Source organism: Emydura macquarii, unplaced genomic scaffold (assembly GCF_026122565.2).
Source record: "Emydura macquarii macquarii isolate MOO-44397 ecotype Brisbane River unplaced genomic scaffold, CSIRO-AGI_Emac_v2 contig_561, whole genome shotgun sequence".
Taxonomy (NCBI): Eukaryota; Metazoa; Chordata; order Testudines; family Chelidae; genus Emydura; species Emydura macquarii.
In genome coordinates, this window is record NW_027130698.1 from 3,315,654 (window position 1) to 3,328,230 (window position 12,577).

The following is a 12,577-nucleotide window of genomic DNA, read 5'->3' on the forward strand; positions in this document are numbered from 1 at the left end:
AATGCACTTGTGCTGTAGTGCAGCACAGGGGTGGATGGAGGAGTTCTGAGCACCTTTTCTCTCCGTGTACTTGTGAAGCAGCTGAGTCCAGTATGAGACCAATGAGAGAGAGCGATGATGAGCTTTTTAAGAACAAATGGATTGGTTAAAAGATAATGATGATGGAATCAGAGGAATGTTGGGCTGAAAGGGACCTTGAGAAGTCACTAAGTCCAGCCACCTGTGCCAAGACAGGACCAAGTATACCTGGACAATTCCTTATAGGAGTCTGTCCAATCAGTTCCTAGAAGCCTCCAGTGATGGGATTCCACAACCTCCCTTGGAAGCCTATTCCAGAGTTTAACTACCTTTATAGTTAGAAAGATTTTTCTAATATCTAACCCACATCTTCCTTGCTGTAGATTAAGCCTATTACTTCTTGTCCTACCTTCAGTCGACATAGAGAACAAGTGGTCACCGTCCTTTTTATATAACAGCTCTTAGCATATTTAAAGAGAGTTATCAGGTTCCCCCCCCCCCTCAGTTTTCTTTTCTGAGAACTAAACATGGCCAGTTTTTTAACTTTTGCTAATAGGTCAAGGTTTCTGAACTTTTTATCATTTTCTTTGTTCTCTTCTGGTCTCTCTCCAATATATCCAGATATTTCCTAAAGTATGGTGCCCAGAACTTGACACAGCTACTCCAGCTGAGGCCTCACCAGTGCCAAGTGGGACAGTTACCCCCCGCCGTGATAGTTTTAGTGCCTGTGGTTTATTATTACCACTAGTCGTTAGCAGCTACAGTTGTAAATGTACTGAAGTAAAGCTAGGCTAACTGTATATGCTACAGTTGTGCTTTCCCAACTCATTATAATTTTACATTGCTTGGCACCATCTTTTAAATCCCAGTATGGTCCCAGGCACTCGCATGGCACTGTTGAAGCCGGCGTTGCAAGGTATTTATGTGCCAGATATGCTAGATATTCATATGCCCCTTCATGCTTCGACCACCATTCCAGAGGACATGCATGCATGCTGAGGAGAGGTTCTGCTCGATAACAATCCAAAGCAGTGCAGACCGATGCATGTTTTCATGCCACCAACAAAGGTTGATTTTCTTTTTTGGTGGTTCAGCTTCTGTAGTTTCCACATTGGAGTGTTGCTCTTTTAAGATTTCTGACAGCATGTTCCACACCTCGTCCCTCTCAGATTTTGGAAGGCACTTCAGATTCTTAACCCTTGGGTCAATACTGTAGCTATCTTTAGAAATCTCATATTGGTACCTGCTTTATGTTTTGCCAGATGTGTAGTGAAAGTGTTCTTAAATTGAACAACATATGCTGGGTCGTCATCCGAGGCTGCCATAACATGGACTAGAAGGCAGAATGTGGGTAAAGTCATGGAGCAGGAGACATACAGTTCTCCCCCAAGGAATTGTCACAAACCTGCAGGGCTCAGGTAGTGTATCTAGCTTTTGCAGTTTTTCAAAATCCTTATCTGTCGGCACTGATAGATTGTGCTTTTGAAGAGCTAATGTGGCTGTGATAGCGGCTTTATTGCAAAGCAGGCGCTGAATCATACCCAATGTGGAGTTCCATCTGGTTGACTTATCTTGTACAAGAGTTTCTTGTTGTATTCCCAGCTCTGTGCTGTGTTTGAAATGGCTCACACGTTATCTACATTTTGCCAGCATGTTTTCAAAACCACGATCGCTGAGCACTACTGTAATGGATTGCTGCAGACTGCGAGCAATGCATGTTGTGTGTTCAAAAGGCAAACGACTGATGGGATCATATTAGGTGCACTGTCATTCTGGAGATGGGCGGGGTGTGAGTTGTGCAGGAGCAGGGTAAATTCTTGATGCTGCTCCTCTTGGGTTGGGTTTCTGAGCTTGCCAAGCTCGCCTCCTGTCTGAAGAGGAAGAGAGTTTCAGTGTTCAGGGAGGACGGGTTGGTCGGGGGAAAGCAATGACTTGTGCAGGAAGAGAGTCCAGGAGGACAGGGGGTGACAAGAGGGAGGACAGGGGTTGCAAGCAACGACTTGTGCAGGGGGAGGGCGAGGAGGTGTCTTGCTTCAGCTTCTTGAAGGGTGGTTTCTGGTACTGGGCTCGCCTCCTTTTACTGAGCTAGGTGGGCTCCCGCCAACTAAGCGAGCTGTTGTTTGCAAGGGAGAGAGGATTTTACCTCAGGGACTTGGGATGCGTCAGGGAAGGAGAGGCTGAGCTTGCCAGGCCCCTGTTCTCTATGGGGTACCCTCTGGAGTGAGGGGCCATCTCTTTCCAGGTACCACTAGTTCCCTCTTTCCTTTCCTCTCTTCTTGTGTTCACTTGTTATTGAGGAGGCGATATTTCTCTATGAATCTCAGTAGGTTACTCTTTCCTGTATCACGGGCTCCCCATTCTACTGGCTCATGTTTAAAGATTCCCTGTTATGTTAATGTTAATGTTACTCTGCAGTGCGTGTTGCTATCGTTAGTCTGTTGCCACTTCACAGTTTGCTGGCTCCTTGGCGGGACCGATGGGCTGGTGCTTGAGGCATAGCAGTTTGAACTGGGAGACCTGGATTCCATTTGTGCTTGTACCACAGACTTCTTCTGCTGAACTTTAGGGCTCAGTCCTGCAGATTGCTGAGCACCCTGAGCTAAAGCCAGTGGGAATTTGTGGTGTTCGGTACTAGACAACATCAAACTCTTGATCAATGCCCAATCCTGCATCAGGAAGGCAGGCCGGTTGTCTTTTCTGTTCTTCTATTTCCTCATCTGTAAAATGGGCATAGCTGTATGGCATAGAGCTGCATGGACAAAACTGGCCTTCGGAGGGGGGTCATGCACCTCGCCTACTGATAACAGACTCTGCAAAAAATGAGCCAACCCAGATCCACCTGTGAGCAGTTAATTACCTAGGTGGCTGGGCAGCAGTTAATTAGTTAAGGAACACCTGGGCCTAATAAAGGGTTATGATGGCTCAGTCAGAGAGGAAGCTCCTGTGAGGATGGACTTCTCAGGGGAGCTCTTCAGGAAAGGGAACCTAGGAAAGGGCTTCTAGAGGAAAGAGGTTCCAAAAGGAGAGAGACGGTCCCAGTGAAAGCGGGCGGTCCAGATCTCAGAGGAACTACATGCTGCTTCGCAGAAAAGCTGCAGTGGTTTGACCTCTGCGGGGACCCTGAGTCCAGAGACGGAACATTTCCCACGTGATGGCAAGAGACTCGACTCCAGAGGGGAGTCCTGGGTTGAGAGGGCCTTACTGGTAAGGAGCCTGGATGGAGGAGACTGGACTCAAGTGGGGCAGACAGACTAAGATTAACTGGCTCTTCCCCCCTGCCCCTCCATGTACCATGTTTGTGCCTTTGGTTAAATAAATTGCACTGCGCAAAGGGGCACTGTTCACCACCTAAAAGTGTCACTGAACTAACTGAAAGCCCATTAGGGGAAACTGAGACAGGGACACAATTGCATTTCTGGATGGGCCACCAGGGGGGACTCCAGGGGTGAGTGCCCAGATAACAGGCTTTTTTAAAAAATGTAATAAAAAAGTGCTTGGCATTAGAGCTAGCTGGCAAAATTTAGATGGAACCATATTCTGTTGGAGTGTGTAGTTCTCCCAAAATCTAACTGATTGACAAAATTGGGTTGATTTTTGCCAGAATTTTCATTTCAGAAGAAAACTGGAGGGGGGAGGGAAGAATCAGTTTGGGCCCTGTTGAAACATCCCATTTCCACATTTTCTCAATGAAACATTCTGATTTTCCATTTTGAAATACAAACTAAAAAAGGCCAAAATATCAATGAAACGTTTCAATTTTGTTCCAACTACACATTTCGGTCAACCTGAAATGGGGAAAAAAAACCTGTCATTTTTCTTTGGAGAGGTAGAAATATTTCAGTTTTTGATTGGATCTGGAAGAAAGACAGATTTCAAAATCCTTTGCAGAACTTCCGCTCTCTGTTGAGCTCTGCTTGGCATCACAGGGAAAGAAAGGACACCAAAGGGGGAAGAATAAACCCAGCTGGAAAATATTCTTCAAAACTGAACTTCCAGTTAGCAATCACTTTGCCATGTCCTGAACAGAATAGACGGCAGATGGATTACACTTACCAGGAAACAAGGGAAGAGCATGGGACATGCCACACAGCTTGCTAGGCTGCAGAAGTAATAAAGAGATGAACTGCCAACACTGACAAGATGTTCAGTGGGGATCAGCGCAAAGACAGGGTCCAGCAGGGGCTAAGAGGAGGGTAGCTCTACAAGCCTCCACAAATATGCTTGTTGCACTTTGAGCCTGATCCAAAGCCCAATGAAGTTATGGGATTCAGTCCAAACCTGCAGGGAGAGCTAGGAGCAAGCTGGGGGAGGATCACACTATGTAGAACCAGTGGCCGAACCCAGGTCTCTTGCCACATGGGGTGGTGCTGTAGTAGTGGCTGCCATTTTAGCCTGTGCACTAGAATGGCTGCATTGCAGCCCCACAGCCTGCTCCCAGGGCGAGGATATGAAATTTCATCCCACATGACTCTCCCTTGGCACCCAGCACATAACCTCATTATTTGGGCTTTGTGTGTGCGTGGGGGGGAGGGAGGGGTGAATTTCACCTTATATGCTGCTTTGTATGTAGATAATTGCATCTCTCTGTGACACCTCTTACTGGCAAATCATCGGCTTTGCCAAACTCAGAGCATTTCAGTTTATTTCTCAGGACAGCCAAACACGTGCAGTTCAGTGCCTGGGGAAAGATCTCATCCAGGTGGGTGTGAGGAGCACACACCACTCATTCGAGGTCATGTCACTGCTAAGGACAGTCAGCTTATGTGATGCCTGCCATACTCCATGTCACATGTGCTTAATAGAATGATAAGCAGCTATTTTATCATAGTGACTGACGTTTTCCCTCCAGCCTCTGCACCTCTCATAGTGTTGGTTTGTTTGGTCTGCCAGCTGCTGAGAATCATTGCCCTGTCACAGAACTACTGTCCCAAACAGTGGCAGCAAAATAATTGATAAGGTATTGTTAGCACAGACAATGTGATGATCAACTATCCCACCCTGCATCTAGTCTGTAGTAAATACTCTGTATGTTAAACAGTAATTTCACCTCCTGGCCTTATAGAACCAGATGAACAAGAAATCACCAACAGCAACCAGTCAGAAGTAGCTAACATCCCCTTTTAAAACACTTGGTTTTCTTGTTTAAAGAGCTTAATGACCCCTCAAAGAGCTGGGCCTGGAGGACAACAACAATACACTGATGTAGTGAAAGACATTTTAAGATCCTCATCCTCATCTTTTTTATTATTAAGACACTTCCCCTCTTCCCCAAGATCTCTGTGACCTGTGGATACGGGAATCAAATTTTCATAGGCAACAAATTACACTAGGTTAGAAGCTTGAGATTAGGTTCTGAGAAATCCTGAACACAGGTTTTCATTTTCATTACTGAGTCTGGCTGGTCATCTCCCTGGTTATTCCAGGATCTTAGTGCCAAATTGGGAAAGGTATTTCAAATGGATAGATTTCAGTGGGAGATTGGTACCTAAATACATTTTTAAAACTATCCTGTACTGCCTAAGTACTATATAGCAGTGGGTACATTATAGATGCATTGACAGGCACATTTGGAGATAATTTTGGGAAGAACTGTTCCTCTCTCGAGCCTGCAATATAATTATATCCCCATTGAGGTTGTACAAGTGAGCGGTGTCAGATGTACTGCAGTGGCTCAAGGGCATGAATACCAAGCTCAGGGCAGACTGTTGAGAAACAGGGCACAAACCCCAAACTGGCTGTGACTTCTATTGGTTCACCGACCAAGTATTAAGTGTGAACTCTTTAAGCACTATAGCAGCCTTAACATGGAGTCACAGACAATCCCCTTGGGTACTCCGATCTATCTTGTCACCTAGGCAAGATTGCCTTTGTGATATATGGTCCCTTACAATAAAAATTACAACTATATTCAGGTTACTCCCAGTCCCAAAGGATCAGTCAGTTACCCCAGTTTAGCTGCACCTTAGATCTCACGGCAATGACAAGCCAATCCTATAATAAACTATCTAAGGATTTATTAACTAGGAAAAAGAAATAAGAATTATTAACTAAGTTAAATCAGGTAAACATAGACACACAAATGAGTTACAGTCTTAAGTTTTGAAAGGTAATAGAAGCTTCTATAATAAGCAAGCTATATATGTCCTCTAGGGTTAACCCAGGCCAAGCACTGGGGATCTTTTGCTTATGCTTAGTAATGCTTGCCCCTCAGAGTCCAAGCAGTGTAAAAGATACAGTTTTTCCTTGTTAGTGGTTTTATTCCTTCTCCCCTTGTCCTTCAAGCTGCAAGTTCAGTTGTTGTGAAGAAGTTAGTTGCACATCTCCTCTTCATGGGGGGAAAAGGGGAGAAGCAATCAACAATAAAGTCTATTGTCCTCTAATGTTCCACAAAGGTTCATCTGGTGTTGATGAGCCTCCATTTGTTGGCCTGGAGATAACACCTTCTATGGCGGACTAGTATGTCACTCTTGTTAATGCTTCTCTCCTGTCTGGTGATTTACCGTTATAGAGCAAACACTTAAATATTACCTTATAACATGGATTACAGCTATTAGAAGTGAGATTAATGCATGCAGCAATTTACTAGGACCAGTGCTGTTCAGTGCATTCATAAATTATCTGGGGAAAGGGATAAACAGTGAGCAGGGGCATCTGTAGGGAGGGTAGGGGTGGGGATCTGCATACCATAGTGGAGCACGGGCGCCATTTCAGAATTTGGTAGGGGTACCCCACAACCCTCTCTAAATGGCGCCCCTGCAGACCGGCATCATGGTGCAGTGTGTCAGGCTCATGCTACCAGACCCTGTACCCCTTCTCTGGGATGCAGCTCTGACAGGGGCTGCGCTTCATGGCAGGGGAGCTGATCACAGTGCTGCCGGTGCTGGATGGTGACTGGTGAGAAGGGCAAAAGGTGGATGAGCTCTGCCGTTGGTTCCCAATGAGCTACGTGCAGCTGGTAGAGGTAGGCGATTGGCTGCACTGAGTGCCTGAGGGGTGGGAGAGGTGGGGAGAGGGTGCAGAGGGCTAGGGCTATGAAGGAGTGCCGGGGTTGGATGAAGGGGGCACAGGAGGGGTTAGGGGAGAAGAGGATACATGAGCGTCAGCATAGGCACTAGGAGGATAAGGGGTACGCCAGTGGGGCCATGCGATGGAGCATACACGAAATGCACTAGGTGCTGTACAGATCTGTGCCATAAGGACTGTGTGGGTGGTGAGCTCAGGATGGAGCTGTTGACTTCCCTAAACCTGCAGTTTGGCGTGCGCCACTGGCTCGGCTCATGCTCCCTAACCTGTGTGCAGGGCTGAGCCCTGGCAGAGCAACGTCGCCAGCCTGGGGCCTGGCCCTTCCCAGCACTGGAGCAGAGAGGGCCCGTGGAGTTACGGCTCTTGTTAAAGTTGCTAATCACCAGTTGTACCCACTAGAGGGTGTGTGCAATTTAAACAAACTCATCCCTGGCCAGGGTATCTTTTTGGACGAGCCAGCATGCTGAGCTGCACAGCCATGGCTCTTAGCTGAATGTGGCATTGACACTCCCAGACCACTGCTCAGGCCACTGACTGGGGCGGTGCCGTCCTGGGGCCTTTGCTGCGCACAGCGCTGACCGCTGCCGCTTGGCTGTTGACAAACCTTTGACCATGACACAACTGCATGGCGGCGGCAAGGAGGAAAGGCCTCCTAGCGCCCCACATGGCAGTGAGCACCCGCTGTGTGCTGACTCCACGGAACCGGGGGGTCCCAGGCAGGAATTCCAGCTGACGGGTCTGGAGACTCCAGTTTTTCACAGCTGCTGTTGATGGCCTCTGTCACTCACACGTGGATTTCAAATGACAGTGGCCAGCTTTTATTTGAGCCTGTTCTATTCTGTAATGACCTTTCCACAGCATTGAACAGCTCACTGGGCCCTGGGATGGCGCAGAAGTAGCTCAGGGAGGTACTGCTCTGTTGTGACAGATCCTCAGCCAGCTGGAACTGCCCTGTGCCACTGTACTGCTGCACACAACAGCCTTGGAGAGCTTCGCAGCTGCGGCTGGGGCAGAACCCGTGGTCGCCTGCACCAAAGCACAGGGCCCTGATGTCTGATCTAACGGAGAATCTCTGCTGTCTGTTAGAAAAGTAGGGCCCATAACAGCCAGGGGAGCCATGAGCGGTACATGGTGCACATACACACCAGCCTGTTCGTTATACACTTGCCTAGATAGACAAAGCTTGCCTTCTGAACCAGCTGTTCAGATCTTTGTTCTGACATCAGTGTAAGAAATCTCTGTGCCTCAAGTGCTTCCACCCTGTAACTTCCACAGTCTCTGCTTGGGCTTGTCTGAGATGGACTCTTGGGATGTGTCATTTCCAAATCCAGAATTCTCCTCTGAGAGCAACCTCAGTGACTGTGGCACCCACTTCTCATATGGGACTTTATCCAGGCTATGGGGATGGAAATGGACTCTCCCATTCCCAAAGCACAGGCTTCTCCCCACCACCAACTGAGCTGAACGAGGGTCTTGATGGTGCAATGGCAGGACACAGCCGAACAGTTCTGACTCCACCTCAAGATTTGGGACTGGGAATATCTTGCTGTTTTGTCTCATTGTTCTAAATTTATATATAAACTGAAAATATGGCTTTAATTGATGTTTGTATAAATTTTTTTCTTTCTTTATATCAGAATTAGGTACAGAGCTCCTGTCAGCTAATTTCTAAATTGTTATCTGCAAAAAATCTAGAGTTTTCAGGTGCCTAGGCAGCCCTGTAAATCACAGTTAAAGTAGTCTCCCCCGCCAAAATCAACCAAAATCTGAAATGGCGCCCCTGAGGTGGCAAAATTTGCAGACGTTACAAAATTACTCAAGATAGTTAAGTCCAAAGCAGACTGCGAAGAGTTACAAAGAGATCTCGCTAAACTGGATGACTGGGCAACAAAATGGCAGATGAAATTCAATGTTGATGAATGCAGAGTAAGATCAGTGGAAAACATAATCCCAACCATACATACAAAATGATGGGATCTAAATTAGCTGTTACCACTCAAGAAAGAGATCTTGGAGTCATTGTGGATTGTTCTCTGGAAACATCTGCTGAATGTGCAGCGGCAGCCAAAAAGGCTAAGAGAATGTTAGGAGCCCTTAGGAAAGGGATAGATAATAAAACAGAAAATATTACAATGCCGCTATATAAATTCATGATATGCCCACACCTTGAACACTATGTGCTGTTCTATGTACAGTAAACACGTTCAGAATTGTAAAAATGTGAAGAAAATATGGGACTAAAATGTATTTAACCAGACAAATCTGGAGAGTGAGTAAACAGTTTTTTTTCCAGACAAAGGAAAAGCTGATGCTTCCATTCAGGTGTAATCAGAGACAATTGGCAACCACAGTCAAGCAGACATTTATTGGCCTATTGGAGGCTTCAGAAACAGATTTATTTGGATTGTAGAAAGTATCAGCAGGTAAGAAACCAGCCTGGAACTTTCTCCATCAGTCTCCATGGCACCTTTCCTGGACTTTAAGAAGAATACATGTCAAAAGTTCACTGGACTATAAAAGAGGAGGACAATGAACCATGTGTGATCTTTTTTCACTGAGCACTTTGGAGTTTGTGGGAGATCCTGCCCCACGGGCTGGTCAGCTATCTTGCTGGAATGAGATATGATAAGATGCTTACCTTGAACCAAGAAAGACCATTGTTTTGTTAAATCTTAGTCACTAGAAAGGGTTTTTGTTTTTTTTTTTTACTTTTATTTGTTTGCAACTATTTCTGGCTTTATTCCTTATATCTGAACTCACTTAAAGCAATTCTTTTTGATTAAATAAACTTGTTTTACTTTTATTCTAAATCAACCCAGTGCTATGTTTGACTTGAAGTAATTATTAACTCCAGTTAAAGCACCCACCTGCTGTGCTTTTGTCTCTTTAAAGGAGCAAGGGACCTTATTGCTTCTCTGATTGTTCCAGGAGAGGGTTGGACATTTCAGGGCAAATGGTTTTGGGGAAACATTGGCTAGTAGTAACCAAGACTGGTGGAGCCCAGAGTGTGGCTGTGGTGTAACAAGTAGGCTGCTGGGGTTGGAGTTGCTGAACTAGGGCTTGTCAACACACAGACACTCAGTGCGTTCTTGCATGCTGGCTGGGAATGTCCAGATGGGGGACTACAGCAGAAGAGTATTTTAAGGCACTCAGGGTTACAGGACAAGGGGTGACACTCTCTCACTGATCTGGGTTGACCTTCAAAACGTGACACCATCTCACACAGTTTATTGACACGAATGGGTCCCTTTGCTTTCTAAACTTTATCTGCCTTTATGTAATGAATTTTGACTGCTTACTAAATTATACCTCTCTGTTTTCTCCTTCCATATTCACATACAAGCCCCATTAGAACCCACTTTACACACACACCTGCGAGAGGTGGAAGGAGAGCCTATTTAACTGTTTTCTAAGCTTGCTCCTTATCAACATATGCTGAAAAAGCAGTCGGGCTGCAGATCTGTAATTCTCTGGATCTTTTTTCCTTTTCCTAATTCTAGATTATCCCTCTGCTGCAGTGTCTTGACCGTAACTCCTCAATACCAAAACACCTAGAGAACGCAACATTAACAACTCCTAGCTATATGGCACTGATTAATTCCCCCTCAGTGTTTATTGTGCTGCAGTAACTGCAGTGTCTCCTACTGTACGTGTCAGAAAACACTGTGGTGATTGCCATAGATGCTGTAGTGATAAATGCTTATTTTTTAAATGGAGCCTACTCTACTTTAAATAATAAATATACATACTCCAGCACAATAGGATGTACAGAATGTATGGGCCCCACATGGCTTGTGACTGTGCAGATGTGTAAGTGGTCCAATAATTTACTGCTTTTCCATGAAATATTGCACAAATCTCCATTTCTGCTGCTGTCTTCAGCTTGCCAGACGTTGTCTGCTTTAAGGTTAGTGTAGCAGGCCACCAGCGAGCCTGCCCTGCTTCTTTCTCTCAAAAAGCCAGTCAGAGACCCTTGATTCTGTAACCACTGGTGAAAGTTCATTTGTAAATTGTGCTCCCACCGCCTTTTCTCATATACAGCTTGCCCTTGTAGCATCTAGACCCGGGAGGACAGAGCCACCGTTCCCTCCTCTCTGCTTCCTTCCTTTCAGCCCTTTATACAGCCCCAGGCTAATTGGGCTGCCAGCTGCCTCTAATTGTCTAACTAGGTGCTGGTTTTCTCCAGGCAGCTCCAATTTACCTCCCTAAATGGGAGCTGGCGTGACAGGGGGCTGACTCAGCAGTCCTTGCTCAGCCCCCTGTCACAGTCGGTAGGGGCTTTTGGAGGTGGGAGGAACAATCATGGGACGGGGTGCATGGTGGAAAATATAGTCTTAGCAAAGATCACAGAGTGCATGCAGAGTCATATCATCATCACTATTCAGTGTTTGTATTGCCGTAGATGCCCCTGTCACTGTCCAGGACCTCATTGTGTTTGGTGCTGTACAAACATAGAACAAAAAGACTGTTCCTGCCACCAAAGAGCTGACAATCTAAATAAACAGAATATAAAGAGTACTATGGATATTGCATATACAAAGACAATGGCGGAGGTTTTCAAGAACCTGAAGGAATGTGGTGCACTCTAAGCTACCAAAAGATGAGGGAATATTAATTAAAATACTTACCCAGGATTAGATGTTTACAAAGATTGTTCATTAAATGAACGATATTTGATGCATATCTCTTTTAGCTAGGACTCATTGATATATTTACACATATAGGCCCCACCCCTTATTCAGGATAAACTCTTGCTGCAGGATCAGGCCCATTTATTTATATTTTAGATAATGATGTTTAATATGAATGCTTTAAAATGCAGGCGAGACGGCCAGAGGCACAGCATTCAGCCCTAACAATGATTTTCATTTTTCTGACTGCAATGGGCTATGGCAGCATCTACTTCACTTTGATAGTTCCAAACACATATACTCTTGAAACTCATAATACTGCTGTTTTCAGGACTATGACTTCACACCAGGCCAAAGCAGGTACCCCCAGGCAAAGCCAAAATAAGGCCTCGTGTTGTGCCAGTAATTCATCCCGTCCATGCTCTTGTACTCATCTTGCAAGACAGGAGTTCATTAAAGCTTTGGAATGTTTCACTGACTTGGATAATCTCTGCTGGAGGTGGAGGGAGGAGAGAAGGTTTCAAGCCAAGTTCTGCTGCAGAGTTAGAATACATCCAAATGCCTCTTGCAGAGAGAGGTGAGTACTGAACTCTTGAAAGTGCAAGGACTATCATTGTACCCAGTCCACAAGGGGTGGGGTCAAAAGTTCCCTGCATCCTTTCTTTCGCTTGTGCACCTACAGAAGAACCAAGCATTCCTCTACATTATCTCTTCAGTTATCTTCTGCCAGGGGAGACAACAGGTGTTCACATCACCAGAAACATCAGCAGAAATGACACCAAGATTGCTGTAAAGCTGACCATGTTGTACCTGTTCTGTGGACAGAGGACATTAATCTCCAGGCTTATCAATCAGGCACTGAATTCACCTGACATCAAATGGGGGTGGTATGGGGGTGCCTGGAT

At 45.7% G+C, this 12,577-nt stretch overlaps 1 long non-coding RNA gene across 1 annotated transcript in view; it reads left to right on the forward strand.

The window, feature by feature from the left end:
- LOC137147721 (uncharacterized) overlaps positions 1-12,577 on the forward strand; it is a 67,113-nt gene that overhangs the window by 34,099 nt on the left and 20,437 nt on the right. The window contains exon 4 of the long non-coding RNA XR_010918308.1: positions 1,281-1,436. This is a non-coding gene — a long non-coding RNA (uncharacterized lncRNA). The remainder of the gene's footprint in view (positions 1-1,280; positions 1,437-12,577) is intronic.